General features: G+C 36.6%; 1 protein-coding gene across 2 annotated transcripts in view; it reads right to left on the bottom strand.

The window, feature by feature from the left end:
• Nucleotides 1-13,042: 13,042 nt before the first annotated feature.
• The window catches only part of SCAF8 (SR-related CTD associated factor 8), a 210,797-nt gene continuing 201,482 nt past the window's right edge, over nt 13,043-22,357 (bottom strand). For both annotated transcript variants that reach the window (XM_044671741.1, XR_006506054.1), the window contains one exon: nt 13,043-14,012. The gene's annotated coding sequence lies outside the window, so the exon portion shown is untranslated. The remainder of the gene's footprint in view (nt 14,013-22,357) is intronic.

Here is a 22,357-nt window from a genome sequence, read left to right as displayed (position 1 = left end):
CCTGGCTACATGCCCAGCTCTTTACACACTATACCAAGACTGACTCAGCTGACATAAAAACTGATGCAAAATTCATGACTCTAAGAAATTCAGTCTGTGTAGGCTTTAATCAGATGTCTCTACATAGCCTCATTTTCCCTCTCATTAAACCAAGCCACACTCAACAGTTTGTTATATGTCAATGTGCTTTTTTGCAAAGATTAATTAAACTCTGCTATAGGTTAAGAATGGTAGAAATCTAATAAAGTGAAAAACAAGAATGGAGTCCAGAAAAACAGAAAAAAAAATCATAAGCTATGATGAATAGCCAGAAAAGGGACCTAGCTAAATAAAGGCATTTTTAAAAAGTAATCAAGGGAAGAAAATCAAGGAGAAAAAAGGCAATGCCAATATAAACAGGGATGATTCAAATGGTACTCTAAAATTTTAGTCCATTTGCTGCAACTAATCAACATGAATTACCTCAAAACATCTTAATATTAAAAAATAAATTAAATGATGCTAATTAGATTTTCTTTTAGTTAACAGTTTCCTTTCAGATTTACTTTTGCAAAGATGGCAATATCCTAAATAATCATTATTTACTGTACTTGGCCAGCATTTTTACCACTGTCATCATACAAAGAAGAAATTGGAGTTAAGACTGTCATCAAAGAAACCCAGGAGAAAAAGATGAGCTGGTCATTAAAATTAAGATCAAGTAACAAGATAGTTTATATAGTGGTCAAGGGATATAAATAGGCAGTTTTCAGATGAAGAAATCAAAGCTGTCTATAGTCACATGAAAAAATTGCTCTAAATCACTACTGATTAGAAAAATGCAAATTAAAACAACTCTAAAGTACCACCTCACACCTATCAGATTGATTAATATGACAGCAACAGAAAATGATAAATGTTGGAGGAAATGTGGGGAAATTGGGACACTAATACACTATTGATGGAGTTGTAAATTGATTCAATAATTCTGGAAAGAAATTTGGAGCTATGCCCCAAAGGTTATAAAACTGTGCATACTCTCTGATCCAGCAATACCACTACTAAATCTTTATCCCAAAAAAGTTTTTTTTTTTTAAATAACTATACAAAATCATTTGTAGTAGATTTTTTTTCTGGTTTATGAAGGCAATGGAATACTCTTATGCTATAAGAAATGACAACTAGAAAAACCTGGAAAGACTTACATGAATTGATGCAAAATGAAGTGAGCAGAGCCAGGAGAACATTATATACAGCAACAGCAATACTCCAGGATGATCAACAGTGAATGACAGCTATTCTCAGAAATACAATGATCCAAGACAATTCCAAAGGCCTCGTGATGAAAAATACTATCCACCTATAGAGAAAGAACTGATGGAGTCTGAAATTCAGTTTGAAGCACAGTTTTTCACTTTATTTTCTTCGTGTGTATTTTTTTAATATATATATATATATATTCTTCCACAACATAACCAATATATTAATATGTTGTGCATGGGGACTGTACATATATAACCTATATCAAACTGCTTACCATCTATTGGGAGGAGGAAGAAAAGAGAGAATTTAGGGCTCAAAATTTTAGATAAAATGAATGCTAAAAATGTTTTGATTATATAAATGGGAAAAATAAAATATCATTTTTAAAAAAATAAATATTCATGATTACAAGAAAAAAAGCCTGTGTGCTCTGCTGCTGTGGTCTTAATGTCAAGATAACCCAAGGAAGGGCCCCAACATACTAGATTGACTCCCCATATCAAACTTGTAGGAAGATATAGACAAGAACTGCCCAAGATGAGCAGGCTTATGCTGCAAGGATTGAGATTAGTATTATTAGCCGGTATAGTGAAATGTATGAAATTATGGATCTATTTAAATATTTATTTCTATATTACTGTTCAGTGTGCTCACCAGAATTGTCTATTTTATTGTACTATAATACTTTAAAATGAGTAATCTATTTGTGGTAGATCTAGCTGCTCTCTATTGACCAGAACACTTATTTTAAAAACAAAGTCATGGATCATTAGGTCTGGTACAGACTTTAAAAATTAATAAGTCAAAACACATCAGAGCTTATTGAACAGACTTTATATTCCTCCTATGCACTTATTACACTCTAAATTTGTATATTTTCCCATTATACTTTCTTGTTTCCTTTTGCTAAACTGTTAACTCTATGAGGCTATCCTCTAAGCCTGGAATGTACTCGAAATTCTACCTCTTCTAGAATTTCTAGTTTTGTAAACTGCTCAACTCATGAATCACTTCATTAATGTAACCTTTTTTGCTCTATTCAGGTATTATTAGTACATCTTCTCTGCCCCCAAAATGATTTTGATTTCATTTTGTATATAATTTAAGTACATATTATATATTTCATATATGAATATGCTGTTTCTCCTAAAAAATTATAAACCCCTTTAAGATGGGATTATATTACTTTTGTTTTTGTACATTCACTGATTATCACAATTCCACACAGAGTAAGAACTTAATAAATGCTGGCTGATTAGTTAGTTGATGAGGGCAGGGAATCCCAAGTAATACTGTGTTCATCGTACAAAGATACAAAAGATATCTTGATAAATGAAGCAATTTTGTGAAACTAAGTCTTTAAAAAGTGATTGTCAAATTAAGTTTGACTTTGTTATTTCTTGTTTTGTTTAGGTTTTAAACAGTCATTTATGTGCATAAACTTTTTATTTTTAATTCTTACCTTCTGTCTTAGAATCAATACTGAGTATTCCAAAGCAGAAGGGAGGTAAGGGCTAGAAAACGGGGGTTAAATGACTTGCCCGGGGTCACACAGCTAGGAAGTGTCTAGGCCAGATTTGAACCCAGGAGCTCCCATCTCTAGGCCTGGCTCTCAATCCACTGAGCCACCCAGCTGCCCTCATATGATTAGACTTCTTCAAGGTTTTGAACTTGGCAAAAAGTTTATATTGATGGCTATAGACTAAGTGAAACAAGAATTAAGAAATGATTTAATTAGTGTTTATACTCATATTATCCAGGTTAATCATTTATTTGTGTTAAGCATGATTTTTTGCCTTACTCATAATTGTCCATCACTAACTCAAAATATGTTTGAATTTTCATAGGCAAACATGAATTTCATAAGTCTTATATTTCAATCCAAAGCATAAATTTAGATGACTCTCCTGAAATGACACCTGCTTAGTGTCTGTCTCAGACTACCAAACTAACAATGAGTTAATATCATGATTCATTACTTTACTAATGATTATTTCCTGCTCTTTGAACCTTAGAAATAACATCTATATAAGCATGGTTGAATTAGATTAGACTGTAAAATTATGCCTGTCTAATTTACTTTGAGTTGTTTATATATGCGTGTTGTGTAAGGGACCTGGAAGAAGTGATGTTCCTTATGGCCTATTCAAGTGGTCCCAGGATAATTGATATGACGTGAAAAGGCTGGTGTGGTTACAGTTTTGTACTCTTAATTTAAGATCCACATATATTAAGTATTAGTATGGAATAATTAATTGGTGACACTGATTCCCCCTACTCAGTTCCAATATTTTGTCCTTATTAGACTTTCTAAAATATGAAATAGGTTGGGACAAGGCTATACTCTGAGAATTTAGTAAATCTAGTAGTTTGATCCTGAACATGATAAACATTTCTTTATACTATAATTCATAGTTTTTTTCATAGGCCCCCAAATTAAAGTTGTTTATTTGAGAAAAGTGGAAACTACTTTTTTCCCTTTTCTGTTGTAGTCAGAAAAACTCTATCTCTCATGAGGAAAGAATTAGGAAAAATGTAAAGCTCTTTGCAATCCTTAAAATATCAGCTACCATTATTACAGTTAATATTGTTATTATTGATTTGATTTCAGCATCATTGAGAGGTAGCATGGCCTTGAAACCAGGAAGACCTAGAGTCTAGTCCCATTTCTGACCCAAATTAGATAAGTGACTTGGACTAAGTGAATCAACCTCTCTATGCTCCAGACAATTCTCTAAGGCTAGAAGTTATAGAGAAGAGGGCAACCTGCATTAGTAGAGAGAACTTCCTTACATGGGAGTTCTTTACACCAAAGAAATTGCAGGTGCAGTCCCTATGCCTATCCATCATCATTCACAAAGTTCAGGATTTTTCACCACACTTCCCCATTTCTGCTGACATCAACAACCTCCTTGTTTCTCAGTCTCTGAAGCATAAAATCGTCCTTGCGTTTTCTCTCTCCTTCATCTCCCATACCCAATGACTAATCACTAAATACTATAGATTTGTTTCCATTGTATGGCTTGTCCATATTTTTTACACCATGTGCACTACCACCACTCAAGCTTAGCCCCTAATTATCTCTATATTAGATTCAGAATAGCCTCCTAACTATTCCCCCATCTTTTCATATTTCTTTTCTCTCATCCATTCCTTAACCAGTTGCCAAAATAATCTTCTCTTTTCACAGATCTGATCTTGTCACCTGCTCTGTTGCTTAAAGAACTGCCCAGTGCTCTCTGCTGCATATTGAATAAACACAGATTTCTTAGTTGGACACTCAAAAGCCTTCCACATTTTTTTCCAATTTTATTTCACTCTACCCCCTTTCATGTACTCTATGCTCCACCCAAAAGGGAATGCCAGCTGTTCCTCAATCCTGTTGCCATCTTCCACCTCTCTCGATTAGGGGATGTCAACCCCAATGTCTAGAATGGACATCTTTTTAAATTAAACCCTTACCTTCCATCTTACATTGGCTCCAAGACAGAAGAGTAGTAAGGGCGAGGCTATGGGATTAAATGATTTGCCCAAGATTATATAGCTAGGAATGTCTGAGGTCAGATCTGAACCCCAAGACCTCCCATCTCGAGGTCTGGCTCTCCATCCACTGGAGTCACTGAGCCGCCCTGAAAATGGACATCTTTTAAGTCCCTTACCTATTGACATCTTTCTCCTCCTTCAAGAACCATGTAAGATATTACGTCCTCAATGAAACTCTTATCTGATCCCTCTGTTTCATAATTTTTACAATAATTTCTCTGTCCTAAACACATTCTACCTTATGCTATTTCTCTCGTTTCTACACGGGTTTTATCTTATCTATTGGACTGTAACTGGAACAAATAAGTGGTTTGGTAGATAAAAGAGTACTGGGCTTGGGGCCAGGGAGATGTGAGTTCAAATCTGACCTCAGATCCCTACTAGCTGTATGACCTTGGACAAGTCACTTCACCTCCATTGGCCTTAAACCACCCGAGAAGGAAATGGCAAAGTGATCCCAGTGTCTTTGCTAAGGAAAGCCCAGATGGAATCACGCATGACTGAAATGACTGAACAACAATTGGACTATACACTCCACAAAGAAGGCACTATTTTGTTTTCTATCTTTCTATTTCTCACAGGGCTCAAAATAGTAAATGCTTTGCACGTGGTAAATGCTGTGTAAGTGGTTTTTGAATGCCTATAGAGTCCTGTCCTGCAGTGTACGGGGACTCATGGAAGGAGAGCCTCCTGCAAAGGGTGCTCCTGCTAAGGAGTAGTAGGGTACCAGCCCATCACTCACCAAGCAGTTAAGTGCCTACTATGCGCCAGGCACTGGAGATACAAAGACGAAAATGAAACAGCCCTGTCCTCAGTGAGCTCACAGTCTTATAAGAGGCACAACAACCTGTACCTATATATGTACAGGCAGAGTAAGGGTCTCATGCAGGAGCTGGTACTTGAACTGAACTTTAAAAAGGAAGCTGGATCTCAAGAGGCTAAGTTTGGTAGCAGGCAGGAGGTATGGTACGTGCAGAGACATCGAGAAGGGATGTCATGTGTGAGGAAGAGCAAGAAGTCCAATTTAGCTGAACCCTAGACAGGGTGAAGTGAAGAAACCTATAATAAGCTTGGAAAGAAAAATCGGAACCAAGATGGCTTTAAAAGCCAATAAGAGAAGTTATGCCTTATCTTAGGAAACCAGATGAACTTATTAAGCAGAGGAATAAGCTGGTCAACTAAAAGAAAATCACTTTGGATGACAGATGGTGAACTGGATTGGGGAGATACCAATTGGGAGGGTGTTAAAATAGTCTAAATGGTATGAATAAAGCAGACTTTGCTGTTAAAAAAAACACACTCTCACATTTATATAGCATTTTACGTTTTATAAAATGATTTGCATATTTTTTTCATTTGATCTGCACAACAATGCTGTGAGAGGTAGGTGCTATTATTATCATCCTCATTGAATAGATGAGGAAACTGAGGCTAGGAAAGGCATAAATGACTTGCCCACTGTCAAACGGCGAATAAGGTTTTCAAGTGACTTGCTCAGGCTCACACAGCTAGTCAGGATTTGAATTCAGGTTTTAAAAGTGACTAACGGGGCAGCTGGGTAGCTCAGTGGGTTGAGAACCAGGCCTAGAGACGGGAGGTCCTAGGTTCAAATCTGGCCTCAGACACTTCCTAGCTGTGTGACCTTGGGCAAGTCACTTGACCCCCATTGCCTACCCTTACCACTCTTCCACCAAGGAACTAATACACAGAAGTTAAGGGTTTAAAAAAGTGACTAGCCAGTTTCAGATAGCTAAAAACGGTTAGTATTTAAATTCAGGTTTTCTTGAGTCCAACGACTGCATTATATACCTGCCTGACGTCAGATCTGATGCTTATTACCTACACCAATTTAGGCAAGTCTCTTAATCTCCTTGGGGCTCAGTTTCCTTATCTGTAAAATAAGGAGACTGAATTAGAGGCCTTCTGATGTCCTGAATGCCAGGACATCTTATGAATATTCAGGAAAATGGTACTTTTGAAGAAATTCCGTTGATGGCTTATCATTTTGGGGATCACAGTCTTAACAATCCTTTTAATTGGTTTTGACACTGCAACTATGTCTAGAATGAAGAAAGTACTTGAAAATGGACTCATTCTATGGAGAAATGGTTGAGAGTTTATTTTAGAAGACATCTTTCATCAAGGCTCACTCCCCTATACTACTATGCCTCTCAATTTGTTATGGGATAATTAGTGAAAGGCTAAAATCAAAGAAAGCAATGCAGGTTTCCCTTGTCTACTGTGTGAAATGATGTTCATCCAAGAGAAAGGGTCTTTAGGGACACTTTGTAAATTCCATTAGGAGGATGAATTTTTTTTTTTGTATTATATTCTGTTTAAAAGAGAGAATACAGACCTGTATTCTAAGAAAGGAAGTGTGGCTTGATAAACAGAAGGCTAGCTTTGGAGATAGGATGAGCTAGGTTCAAATTCTGCCTCTAACACATAATAACCAACCAATCAGCCAACCAACAATCAATCATTTATTGGCTGCTTACTACATGCCAGCCACTATACTAAGCAATGAAGTTACAAAGAAATGTAAAAGACACAGTTCCTGTCCTCTGGGAGCCCAGATCCTAATGGGGGAGTCAACATGCCAAGAACTACTTGTTCATTACAAGTTATGGCCTCCTCAGTTACCATGGTAACCTCTCAGGGCCTCAGGGAATGCCCTAAGTTACACAGGGCTTTGGTTTCCTGGATGTTTTTATGGAGAGATTTTTCCACAGTTTTCTAAACCAATGAAATCACAGGATCCATTTTACATGCTGCTGCCATTATTTACTTATGTTTAGGCTATGTCTACAAACACTAGCTTCATCTTTGCCATATGCTGTGACCAATACATTTTCTTGAAAAGCAGCACCTTATTTCCTGTGGTAAATTTCCAGACTTGGCTTTTTTGCCACTAGTTTCCTAGCATCTGGCATCATTAAGTTATGTATTCTTGAAGAAGTCATCTACTTCTCTGAGTTTATGTGTGTGTGTGTGTGTATATATTAAATATGTGTGTATATATTAAATATGTATATATATATATATGTAATGTATTTTTCCCCTGGTATGGGAGTGCAGTGAAATTAGAATGAGAGAGATGATGGGGAAAGAATACTTAAATCATTCTCAGTGCCTTCTTAGCTTGCTAGATGTGTGGAGATTTTCTCATTCTTTTTAAACTTAACAAAGTAGATTCTCAATTCATAAGATCACAGACAAGGCTAAACAGGACCTTAGTGGTCTTCCAGTCCAGTCCTTACATTTTATAGCTGAGAAGATTGAGGCCTTGAAAAGTAAATTGATTTGTCCACGGTAGTAGCAGAGGCAGGAGACAAATTCCAAAGCTCTCTTGCCAGACCCTATGTGCCTTCCTCTCCACATTGCCTGTTACATAACTCTACGTGAATGCTCCTTTAGCACTCTATAAAATAAGAATTTGGCCCAGTCTTCACATTTTGTTTTTTCACATCTTTTTTTGAATAGCCATTCCTTTCATTCAACAACATTCCACTCCATCCTAACATTACCAAGAGGGAAGAATAAAAAGCTAATCCAGGATTAGCTTCTTCCCTGATTATTGAAGCAGACACTATTAACCTTGGGGAAAATGAAAGTCATTTTTTTAATGATTCTAGACCCCTACATAGATTTTTTTTTCAAGTTTACTCACTCCACACACACCCCACCTCCCCCATGATATTTAAGTTATGATAATGGATCTCATTTTCATGTTAATTTGAAGACAACAGGCAGAGGTATTTTTTCCTTAATATTCTATAAAATGCCTTTAAAATGACACCAAATCATACCCAATTTCAAAAAACAGTATGCTACACATATCATATACACATACACATGAGTACGAGTCGATGATATATACACAGATATATGATATACCCATATACTATAATTTGGAATTTTTCATTATTGCAAAAAAGCACTAAGAAAACACTCATTCACAGAATGTGTGTTATCTGTAAGGCACTCTGCTAGATTCAAAAACATGAAGAATAAGATAACAGATTCACAGGATTTACTTAGCAGCGAAGAGCAGATTTCCCTCTCCCTCTGTTATCTATGAGCAGTAGTCCAAGATAGAACTTTAATATTTATATATGCATTGTCATAGAATAAGTTATATAAACACTGCATGTTTGGAAGCTCTCAAAGGCTTAGGACTAGAAGGAACTTAAAGATCATCTAATTCAATCTCCTCAAATTTTTTACAGATAAAAAAATGAATCAATCCCCAGAAGGTTAAGTGAGTTGCCCAATGTTGCACAGCTAACCTAACCAACCAGTGGCAATATAGTAAGAAATCTAGAAATAGCTTGGTTTTTTTCCCCCTTCTAATTACAGATATAAAAGAAAAAGAACTTTATATTCAAACTGTCTCAACTCTATATTATTATTTTTACTAAATTTTTAACTATTTGACTTACTTAAGTACCTAAAACAAATGATCTTAGGTAAAATCATCAAAACGCAATTCCTATACTAAAACAGTGCTGGAACAGATGTTTTTCTTCGTAGAGAGGAATTTATTAACCACAAAGAACTTGCTCAAGACCACCCATCTCATTTGAATGAGGTATCTGTGCTGGAATTCAAGTGAGAGGCCAGCATTTACTTAGGAAACCAAACAACCCACATCAAGTATTCTTTCTAATTGTATAAATACTAAATTGATTCAGTTTGTCAAAGTCAACTAATACTGTTTTTAAAGTGAGCTCAAAATGTTTTAGGTCCCAGGAGAAAAATGACTTTGGAAAGCTTTCCTTTGAAACTGATGCAATACAAGGATAGAGTGTGGACTTTTAAATATTCATGTTTATTCACAAAGAGGGTCTTGTCCAGATGCTGAGGCGAAGGGGAGTGGAAGCTTCTGAAAAGGGGATTCATCCAAGGAACAAAAGCATCAACCTCTGCCCTTATTAAAGCACCATGGGATTTTTTTTTTTTTTAAAGATCATTCTTCTAACAGATGGGATCCCAGTTGTACATCTTATCTTCAGGAAAGCACCTCCATCCAAATGCTATGATTGAATAATAAGCACTTAGGACTGCAGTAATAATAAGAATGGAGTGAATTTATCCCTCCTCCAATCCTCCAAAAGGGGACACTTTCCATTCCATCCCTTCCAAATCTCCTATTAAGTATTTGGTCATTACATTCAAGCTCTCTCACTGTCAAGTTCAATTTCATGTACTCCAGGATTTGTTACCTAGAATCTGAACTGTTTCATGTTTTTGATAAAAAAAATTCTCAAAGGGACTGCTGCAAGTGCCAGCTGATACATGAAGCCTTTCCTGATTCCCTCTCTTTCAATCTACTTTGTATTTAGCTACTTTGTATTTCTTGTATTTATATATTTATTCTGTACATTCATATATATGTATATGTATATACATATATATACACACACACATGTATCTTTTTTGTATCCTATGTTAGAATGCAAATCCTTGGTAAGTAAAAAGATTTTTATTTACTGTTTTTGTATCTCCAGTGCCTAGTATGTAGTCTGGTACATAGCAGATATTTAATAAATGCTTATTGATTGATTGGATCCTCTTCCTATTTCTACATTAAACTTAGAATAACTGTCAATAATTTGGCACTTAAAAAAAATACCTTTACCTTCTATCTTTGAACCAATACTAAGTATTGGTTCCAAGGTGGAAGAGCAGTAAAGGCTAGGCAATTGGGGTTATGTGATGTGTCCAGGCTCACAAAGCTTGGAAGTATCTGAGGCCAGATTTGAACCCAGGACACCTCCCCAGCTCTAGGTCTGGCTCTCTTATGCCCTAAGTCACTTATCTGCCTCATATTTCAGTATTTTTAATGGGTCTAGGGGTTTACATCTCTACTTCTTTACATTTCTAGTCTTTTACAATATACTAGTCGGTCTGGGCATGGTGGCACATTTGTATAATCACAGCTACTGAGGACACTGAGGTTGTCAGATCTCTTGAGCTACCCAGAGAAGGTCAGGAATAGCAGGTCAGAGCTTCTAGGCTCCTCAGTAGTGGGGTTGGGCCCCTAAGTAGTCTCTGCACTTCTGGCCTGGGTAAGATAGTAATGAACCAGTTTTTTAAAAAAAACTAAAGTAAAAAAGCCACACTGGTTAGAGTTTAACAAGAAGCAAATGCTAAGGAAGGCAATAATAGCACATTGACAGTCACTTGGTTGATAACTTTATCTGCCTTCCTGATTCTTAATACACAGAAAATAGACTCTGATCAAGTATCTTGAAAGAAATAAAATCTTATTTAAAACTTGGGCCCCTTATCCATCTTTCCACATAAAAGGCATGATTCCACAACTCCCCCTCCTGAAGATTAAGTCCTTATTATAGGTGACTATTCAGAAATTGGTAAATCTCTTCCTAGCTGCTCCTATCACTACAAAAAAAATCCTATGTTTCCCATATTGCACTGCTCCATATCATTTACTCAGCAGTTTAGAGGAGGAAAAAAATGAATAGAAAGGTCTATTTATGATAGTACTCTCTTCCTAACTATAACCAGAATCTTATAGATTTTTAATGTTCCTATAATAACAAAATCTTGTCTTCGTGAGAGAGGCCCAGGAGAGACCACTGTAATAGAATTTGGCCTAAAATCTGCTGTCCTTTGCATTACAATAGTGTTACTAATTTATGAGGTCTAAGTATTGTTTCCAGGAATACTAATGGGTTTTCAGTGATCCATACAAATTACCATGCTCAATTTCTCTTGGGACCAGAATTAATCAATCATCCAGTGACTACAACAGGAAGATCACTGTTAGATGCAGAGAAGGGTACAAAATTTAGTGATCACATGGCCCTTGCCTTTGTGGGACTGATAATTTTGTAGAAAATAAGGGGAAAGTACTATGTAAAGGCAGGAGTTGGAACTGGGGATCTGGGATGACTTCAAGGGGTATTTAACATCTTTGATGGGCTTTAAAGGCTAGATAGGTGAGGAGAAAGATGTTTCAGGCATATGGAAGGAAGAGAGTAGTCCACTGTTTGTAGCATGAAATGTATGGAGATGAGTAATATTATTTAAAGCTAGAAAATAAGGGTAGGAGTTGCTAGATTATGGAAAGCTTTGAATGCAAGGAAAAGAAGTTTGTATAGGAGAGGAGACAGGGAGCTGCTGATGATCTTTTGAACAGAAAGAATGACATGATCATCATATTCATAACAGAAAGGTTTTTTCTTGCAGCAGTATGAAGTATGGACCAGTCTGGGTTAGACCACATCTGGAGTGCTGTGTAGAGTTCTGGGCATCATATTTTAGGTAGAATTTTGAGAAGCTAGAGAGAATCCAGAGGAAGAGAGCCATGATGATGAAGGACTTCCAGTTCTGTGTCAAAAAAGGACCAGTTCAAGAAAGTGTTTAGCCTGAAGAAGAGAAGACTCAGGAGGGATATGATAGATATCTTCAAGTACTTAAAAGGCTGCCATGTGGAAGAGAGATTAAGGTATTTATATTTGTTTCTGAAGGGCAGAACTAGACATAATGAGCAGAGGATGGATGCAAAAGAGGTTATCTTAGGTGTAATGCAAGGATCAATTTCCTAATGGTATTTTAGCCCAAAGTGCATTGGTTTTTCCCAGGAAATAATTCATTCTTCCTTAGTGGAGTTTCTCAGGTAGTCTGTATAACTTCTCATCAGCTACATTCTAGAGGAAATTACTTTTCGGATATGGGTTGAGATGGCCATTAATGTTCCTTCAAAGTCTGAAATTCTATAATTCTTAAGGAAAACAAATAAATGGCTTAAATAGACACAAAGCAGAACCAAGTGTATAATTATTCAGTGTGAAGTTGTTAAATGCCTCCATTTTACATAAAGGCACAGTAAACTTAAATTTCTATGACTGTGTCCAAGCCTAGCGATATAGTTTATTAATCCCAAATGCATAGCTCCTGGGGTAGTGCTTGGGGATAAACCAGATGGATGAACTTGTTATTTTCAAGAACAGAACTATAATAGAAAATAAACGAATAACAGCAAAAAATGAGAATTTCCATTTTTATTATGAAGGTCCAAAGTGACAGCATAATGTGAAAGTTTTAGGTTCTCATTGATCAGATTTCAAGAGACCACAGACTACAGCATTCCAAGCACTTTAATTTTTGACAGAGCAAAAAACAAAATGATAAAGATGTTCTTTCAAGAGTGGAGAAAAAGAGAGAGAGAGAGAGAGAGAGAGAGAGAGAGAGAGAGAGAGAGAGAGAGAGAGAGAGAGAGAGAGAGAGAGAGCGCGTGTGTGTATGTGTGAGTGTATGTAGGGGGAATGTTTTCTGCAGGTATTCAACAGGCAAAATGAATACTGATGATCTTGGAAACCCCTAATACACTTTTGGACATTCATAGGAAACTGTTATTTCTCTTCCCTGCAAATGAACTTAATAATGAACATACTTATAAAGTATGTATAACTACATAATGTATTATGTTCATTCGTCATCATTACTTCCTTCTCCCACAATGCCTCGCAGCCTTGATTCATATCTCCTGGCTTCAGCGAACAAGAAATGATGGTCAGAGATAAATATCAGAAAGATTATGTTGAATCCTGCATTTTTTCCCCAACTGTATGTTTCATAAAGCATAAGACGTTGAAGAGTGGGGGGAAATCTAAGGAGGACACTAATATTAATGGGTTATAGCCACTACTCAGGAACTGCACAGTCTACACATGCTGTGTTCAATTAAAGAATTTAGTTTTCTAAAATCATTGTGGTAACAACATTCTTGTTGCAAACAAAACAGGACCTTTTTTTCCCTGAAGTTTCTCTTGCAACCTGTCCTTTCAATTACACATACACGGCGGTGTTACAAATAAAGAGTTAGTTGCAATTTATATCCCAATATATTCTGGGCCTGCAGAAGCTTATGTCTCTTACAGATGCAACTTGGTTCATCTGAGTGGATCCTCAAAAGAACAAATATGAACTAGAAACTCATAGAGTTTGTGCTTAAAATTTATAAAATTAAACCTGCTCCAAACAGGTAATATGGGGAGGCATGCTTGCAATCTCTGGATTCAATCAGAAACAATGCATAAAAAAGCACAGAGCCTTCTCAACATGTAACGATGGGTTCCTTTTAACGCTTCATTAAACAAGATCCGATGTGATGCACATTAGAACTTTGAAGCACGTCTCACTTAATTCTACAAGGCCTGGGACACAGGACGATGCCAGAACTTCATTCATCATCTTGCCTGTTGACAAAAGGAACAATAACTGGTCATCACTGGTCAATGGAATGCCTTCTCCTAGTTATTTTTCCCCCAAGAAAAGAGGTGTCAACACAACAGCAAATGTTTCAGTGCTCAATTTGGTCTTGCTTTGTAAACTGCTGGTTTCACATTAATCTATTCATTCAACTAACAGTTAAGTGCCTACCATGTGCAATGCACAGAGGTAGTGGGGAACACAAAGGAAAATAAGATAAGTTTCTGCCCACAAGTGGCTTACAATCTATCAGGGCAACCAGTTTGCTAGTTTAACAGAATTATGTTACACTTTTTGCTTGCCCATGATCATTCTTTTTTACTTATAGAAAATTTTTCTTTCATGTGTAGCATGCACATCTCTATTTATCCTGATATGGTTTCACCACTGTACTATCTTGTGCTCTGATAATATGGAAAGATAGAGCATAACACAATAGTGTGAGAAGCTGTCCTACCTTGGCAGTAACCCAAGCACCATCTGTAGGAATGATAGGGTAATGCTTTTTCCCTGAATCCCCTACCATATCCATTCAATCTGGGGTGTCTATATTTTTGTATATTATACATAATATACTATATATAATATATTTTCTAATACTGAAATGATATTGAAGAACTAACATTTCAAAGAGGCCCCAAAATAGCCCCAAAATACTTGTCTTATTATTTTGTGCTTTTCAGTCACATCCGACTCTTTATGACCCTGTGGTCATGTTGGCATTACCACGCCAATACTGTCCATGTTTTCTTGGCAAAGATACTGGAGTGATTTGCCATTCCCCAATGGAATAAGGCCAACAGATTTTAAGTGCTTAGCTCAGGGTCACACAGCTAGTAGGGGCTTGAGGCCAGATTTGGACACAGATCTTCCTGATTCCAGGCCCCTCCTCTATCCACTGAGCTCCCTAGTAAAGAGAGGTTAAGGGACTTGCCCAAGGTTACATAGCTAGTAAGTGTCGAAGGCCAGATTTGTAGTTGGGTCTTTCTGACTCTAGGCCCAGTGCTCTTGTCCACTGAGTCACCTAGCTGCTTCAAAGTCTACAAGTCTTTAATATATCTGAGTCCAAATAAAGCCTTTCTCTTAAATGAAAGTGAAACAAAGAAATTTGGCTATAGAGATTTAAAAACCTAATATTCTTTCTGCTCTTTTTTTTTTTTTTCACCTTAACTGTGTTAACAATCCAACAGCTTAATGGAGTTTAACTTATTTCCACATGTACTATCTATATTTTTGCTACAAGTCCTAGGAAGCATTCTTTTTTGGGGGAGGGGCACATAGGTATTTTCTTAAATAATAGCCATGAAATATATTTAAAAGCAACAATATAGAGCATGCTTTTTGAAAGAGTAGATATTCTTGCAATGAAAAACAAATAATTATGTAGCCTCTGTGGCTAGTTTTCTGATACAAAGCAGTCAATCCTGTGAAATCTTTTCAAACCACCACAAGTCAGGCCACATTGTATAGTATTAAAATTTGGTAAGAGAATGAAAATATCACTAAATAAAAGTGTTTATTTAACACTAAAAGGTACTGAAAGAGGTCAACAACCCAACACCTTCATTTTACAGATAAGAAAACTGAGGACTATGCTGCAAGACAAAGAAATTTGACTGACTTCTGACTGACTGGGTCATTTCAGGATAATCATATAGTGTTATGAATGGCAAATTTACTGAAGTAGTCATATTTTATAAAATGGTACCTGTGGGCCAGAATGATTTGGCAGAGAAATACTTGCAGAATAAGTGAAATAGAAGAGGCTGGGATAATGTGGATGGGTTGGAATATTTATCACCAAAGGGGGCTGCCTACAGAAGGATGACAGATCTTGAGTACTGAATAACAAGAAAATGACACACCAGCAACCAGAAACCTGTAATGGCAATTGGGTTGCTTCCTTATTTCTTTTGAACATTATATCTAAAAAGATGCCAAACACAACTCACTAATTCAGTCAATGCAAATGTTTTTAAATTAGGTAAACTAGTTGTCATTTAGCCAAGAACATGACTAAATTTTTTACTTTTCTACTATCTGTTTGGGTTTGTATCAAAACAGCAATTACGGATGCTGTGAATGATAGCCCTCTACCATACCCCATAACAAAACAAAAGAAATGTAAAGAAATTTAACATTTAGTTTAAGTTACCTTAAAGCTATCACCAAGCCTTTTACTCTTCAAATGCTGATTACTTGAAGAGATTAGCAAATTCACTAGTTTGATTTTCTAATACTGCACTCTGATAATACTTATAATACTTTACTATTATTGCTCTGTTATACTGAAGTTCTACATTTAAGCAAAGTATGGACCATACTGTAGCAATGACTGTAATGAATAACCTTAGGAAATCAACATTTTGAGAGGGGGGCAGAGAGAGTGCAAGATGGAAAAATCAAATAAGAAAAGAAAAACTTAGATTTGCTCAGATAGGCTATATAAAATGAAATATACACACTTGATAATGATTACGTTTTTATTTCTCCTACTTGCCAACTAAGTCAAATGCTTTGATGCAAGACCTTTAAGAAAAAGATGCTTCATCTGGGATAATTATGGTAATAGAAATTAGGAATGGAATTATGGTAATTTAACACTTTTGCTCTGGCAGGCATTTTTAAGAATCTGATTTCTGGGGCTGCTTAGTATTACTAATAAGTACCTGCTAATAAGTGCTATTTGACAGAAAGGGTTGAAAATGAATACAAATGTATCATTAGATATGACAAAGTTGTTAAATGACCATCAAATTCTAGAGAAGCCCCAGGGGCAAGGAATGTAAATATATGGGTAATAGTTGAATGGGTAAGCTTGATGTTCAAAATATGACATTTATTTAGCTGTTAAAATGAACCCACTATTATTTGAGTTATTAAACTGCTGAATTCTTTATTGTCTTCAAAGCATTTCTGACTCATTTAGAATTACCAGCTCTATGCTGTACCACTGTGCTAAGATCTGACATGTGCTATAGAGCTATAGTACTCCTTCTTAGTAATTAACTATTAAAGAAGTAAATTCTTATTAAAGCATTAAATACATTTGAATGCTCCAAAGGCTAGGCCATGGAGAGGGAGCAAGATGTAGGAAAAGGAAGACTAGCCTGGCAGTGTCAGAAGGTTTGGGCTCACATTGCACCTCTGCCACTTACTAGCTCTATAAAACTGAGATGAGCCTGTCTTTCCACATCTCCAAAATGGGTACAGCAATTCTTGATCAACAAGACTTCTTCTGAAGTCCAAAGGAAACATACAAGTAAACACTATATATATGTATACATTGTTAGTATTATATACAACTAGTCTAAGTCTTATTGGAGATAGGAAGAGATTCCCCTTAGAGTGCCCAAGAAGGGAAAACAATCCCCCAATCTATAAGTCTCTTCATACCCAGGAGCTGCAGCAGGCATGATCTCCATGAACTGCATTTTCTTAACTTCAAAGGTGAACAATAGTTATCACATCTTTGATGCAGGCTGGGCACAAGTATTCTCCAGATTCAGCCATTGTTTTTCAAGCTATATTAATCATTTCCCATTAAAATCAGTGCTGTCTATGGTGGCTGTGTTTTTAAGTGAAAAACAAGGAGGAACAACAGAAGAGGGAAGCATAAATCAGTGACAGTGGATGGTCAACTTAAAGGAAAATATTCGATTCAATAGAAATTTTGAAAGTAATTAGTATGTTAAAGGCACCACATATAAAAAGTACAAACAAGTACCTGCTATGGACAAAGTGCTATGGATACAAAGACAAAAATGGAAACTATACCTATCCAACTTACATTCCAATGAATAAATTTCAGTTATTTTATGGGTTAAGTAGACTTATGTGGGGACATAACTATAAGATTGTTTCTAAGGAAAAAAGATACTCAACTTTCCAAGCAACTGATTTTTATATTAATTAACTAACAAGCATTTATATTAAATGCCTGCTTTGTACTAGGTAAGTGCTGAAGAAATAAAGACAAAAATGAAACAGTCCCTGACCTTCAGAAGCTAGATTCCATTGTGAGACATAATATTTGTATGCATTAGCTTTTAGAGTAGCAGGTTACATATGCCTCATTTTTACAAAAGAGATATTGTCAGAGAAATGTTACATGCATACCAAATTTATTTCAGATGCATTAGCAAATCATTTTATTGAAAGAAAACCAATCATCCCAAAATATATGTGGCAATTGCTATAATGAAAGTATTCTTTAATTTTTTTTAATGTCTTCATTCTTAAAACATTTCTCTTTCAAATTTTCTCTATTTCACTCCAAATCTTAAACAGACATTCTAGGCCAGTTTATAGTGGGTAAAAAGAATTGCCACCAATGAAAATGGCCTATGGGAAGAAGGAAAAAGATGAACTTATACTTGAACAAGGTCATAACTCTTTCCTTTTCCAGGAATGTCCTTTGGAAAAGCCATAGACATTTCAGCTTTGCTCCTTTCGGGGGGAAATACAACACATACACATGTGTATTTATAGATGCATATTCCTTCATATATATCATAATAGCTGGCACATAGCACTTTAAGTTTTGCAAATCATTTTACAGACATAATTTCTCATTTGATCCTCACCACAAATTAGGGAGGTAGGTAGGTGTATATACCCTCTAAGGAGAAGATATGGAGGGCTTCAAATTGCCCTGATAACCTTTGCAAGGGCTTCAGAGACATGAAGGGAGCCAGAGATTCTTCACCAGCCCTGGATGGGAGAAGGGGCAGGGAGGAAAAGGTCATTTAAGTTGTCCTTACATGCCCTTAAGGCAGTCTTCTTTCCCAATGGAAAATCAAGTTCATTCAGAAATGGAATAATGTAGAGTTCTGTGAATTCATTAATCTCCTTAGTGTCTTAAAACATATATTTTTAGGAAGGGTCATTTGTGCAAAATGGCCTTATGACATCCAGACAATTGACAATGTAACCTCAACTGCATCGAGGGAATTACAGAGGAACCCTAGGGCTAAGTTTGAATGCATTTTACATGAGTGTGTACATTAGAAATTGTTATTTTTAGTGTTAAGGTTAAAGGGGCTATCCTTTGAGTTTCCAGGGAGGCCTCAGGCACTACAAGATTAATGAAGTGCTCTCTAGAACCTATTATATTAATATTTATTTTTTAAGGTATTCATCAATGTAGAATGACTATAACTAAAGACACTCAATTTTTTAAAAAATAAGTAGAATGGAATCTTTAAGATAAAACTAACAGCACAATGATACTCATAGGTTACTTTCTGAAAACATTTACAGTTTCTTAACTTGGGCATAAATTTTACAACTTTGCCCCTTCTTTACACAAAAGGTGGGGTTTGTAAAAGCTGTGCTTAAATTATAACATAAGTTCTATAAGTTAGAACTGAAAGGTATTTTTGAGATCATTTAGTCCAATTTTTTCCTTTTCCAGATAAGAAAATGAGGCCAAGGTAGGGAAAGGAGCTAGGGCCAAAGTAAAGAGGTAGTAAGTGGAAACAGAAGGATTCAAACTCAGGTCCTTAAATCTCCAAATCTCATGTTCTAGCCACTTCACCAAACTGACATTCTAAATATATTAAAATGTTAGATAACTATGTTTTCAAAAGGAATTCAATATTAATTCGTTTTTAAAGTAGAAGATCCATATGTGAAACAAACAATTATCATCAACTTTATTAGGGCAAATTTAGATTATTTGATGTTGTTTGTTGTTTTCAGCTCTTTTTAGGGCTAAATTATTTGGACAATATGGTTAAGACTAATCAATTATCCATAAGTGAGCCTTTTAAAATAGCTACTAAAAAGGGTTTTGAAAATTGATTACTTTATAAGGAAGGCATAATGCTCCTTTCAGAGACTCAGTTACCTTGGGTTGCTAACATTATAGCTTGAATAATTAGGCAACTGTCTGGATGAAAGGATAGTAGCAAAGGCCTACACGTCAAACCACCAAATCGTATGCCATAGAAGGCCTGAAAAGAGGATTCAGCTCCAACTGATGGTTCTCCAAAGGGCTAGCTGATAACTGGTGTAGGTTCAGGAAGTATAGTATTTATCCAACACAAATACTGCCATAGATGCTCAATTTTAGGGGATATTATAGGGAAAAACTTTTGTTCCCAATCCTACCTCAGCTTAAGATCTTCAATTCTGTTCAGTAATGAGAAAATTCTGAAAGGCATGGGATGAACATTTCTAAGCACTGAAGTGGGGGACTGTGATTCTATAAGGCTTTAGCAGTTTAGAAGTTTTAAGTCAAATCGATGAGCACTTATTAAGGACTCAGTATGTACCAGGAAGCTAAGTGCTTTGGTTTCCTCATCTGTAAAATGAACGTTAGAAGAAAATGGCAAGGCTCCTAGAAAACTCCAAATGGGAATCACAGAATTGGACATGGCTGAAATGACTGAATAATAACAACAAAATTTGCTAGGCACTGGGGATATAAAGAAAGGTAAAGATAGCCACAGCTCTTAAGGAACCTCTGTTCTATAAGGGGAAGGGCCAGATACACAAAATATTTACAGAATAAATGAAAGGCACTGTGAGAGGGGGAGGCATTAGTAGTAGGGGTCCAGGGGAGCATTCATGGGAAAGGTGGGCTGAGCTGAGCCTTTAAGGAAGTAAAAGAAACCCAAGAGGCAGATGTAAGGGGAGAGAGCATTTCAGGAGTGGGGGGGGGGGGGTGGTGGCGAGTGAAGAGGCAAGGAGATGGAAGGTGGAGAGTTGTGTGAAAGGGCTTCAAAAAAGCCAGTGTTGATTAGGGATATAGACTCTTAAATGATCACACTATTGCAAATATTAATAATATGGAAATAGGTCTTGATCAGTGATACATGTAGAACTCAGTGGAACTGCTTGTTGGCTATGGGAGGTGGGAGGCAGGAGGTGAGGGAAAGAACATGAATCATGTAACAATGGAAAAATATTCTAAATCAAATAAATGAATGGATGGATGGATGGATGGATGGATGGATGGATGGATGGATGGATGAACAAGTAAACAAACAAACGAACGAACAAACAAACGAATGAATAAAAAGAAAGCCAGTGTTACAGAAATCTAGAGGGTGTGGAGAATAGTAAGGTCTAAAGAAATTAGAAAAGTAGGAAGGTTATGAAGAGCCAACGGAACTCAATGGGGGAAATAACTTGGCCAGACTTTGGTTGTTGTTTAGTTGATTTTTAGTCATGTCCAACTCTTTGTGACCCCATTTGGGGACTTTCTTGGCAAAGACACAGGAGTGGTTGGCCATTTACTTCTCCAGCTCATTTTACAGATGAGGAAAGGCAGCAAGTAGGGTTAAGTGATTTGTCCAGCGTAACACAGCTAATAGGTATCAGAGGCCATTTTTGAACTCAGGAAGATGAGTCTTTTTGACTCCATATCTGGTAAATCTATCCACTGCACCATTTAGCTGCTCTTTACATGTTAGAAAAATCACGTTGGCAACTGAGTGAAGGATGGGTTGAAATAAAAGAACTGAGGGACAGAGACAAACATGCATATGACGGCATTAGTTCAGGTGCAGAGTGATAAGATCCTGAACTAAGATTGGGGTTCGTCAAAAGAAGGAGATGTACGTTAAAAATGTTGCAAAGGTAGAAATAAGAGTATTTGGCAAAGGACTAGATATGTCAGGTGAGTGAAACTGAGGGACTGAGGATGACATAGAGCTTCACAGGTGAGGAGATGGTGAGGTCCTAAGCAGAAAGAGGAAAGTTAGGAAGAGGGGAAGTTTTGGGGGAGAATACAAAAACTTCAGTTTTTATTTTTTGAGTTTGAGATCCTATGGGATATTCAAATCTAAAAGTCCAAAAGGCAGATGATAAAGCTAGAGCTCCGGAGACTAGGAATATCTAGGGATAGACCCAGGAATGATTGCAAAGAGACAATTAAATCCATAGAAAATGATGAGATCACCGAGTGAGGTACTAGAGCAGTGGTTCCCAAACTTTTTTGGCCTACAGCCCCCTTTCCAGAAAAAAATATTATTTAGCGCCCCCTGTCACATACTATCACCGCCCCCTTACAGTTATTCATTGTCCCTAAATGTACCTGTGGCCATCACTGCCCCCCTGGATCACTGCAGCACCCACCAGGGGGCGGTGGTACCCACTTTGGGAATCACTGTACTAAAAGAAGAAGAAAGTCCAGGATAGTAAAGTGCCCTTGGAACATGCTTTTGTAACATGCCAAATACCTACCATGTTATCAGGCATAGGGAAGGCACTTATAGTATTTATGGTAACAGATGGCTCAGTGTAATGGAGGTATGCTGGACTAAACTCTATTAAAGTCTTGCCTCTAATATATATTAGCTATGTAACCACAGACAGATCTCCC

The sequence above is a fragment of the Gracilinanus agilis genome, chromosome 4 (genome assembly GCF_016433145.1).
Source record: "Gracilinanus agilis isolate LMUSP501 chromosome 4, AgileGrace, whole genome shotgun sequence".
NCBI classification, from domain to species: domain Eukaryota; kingdom Metazoa; phylum Chordata; class Mammalia; order Didelphimorphia; family Didelphidae; genus Gracilinanus; species Gracilinanus agilis.
This window is presented reverse-complemented; position numbering and strand designations above follow the sequence as displayed.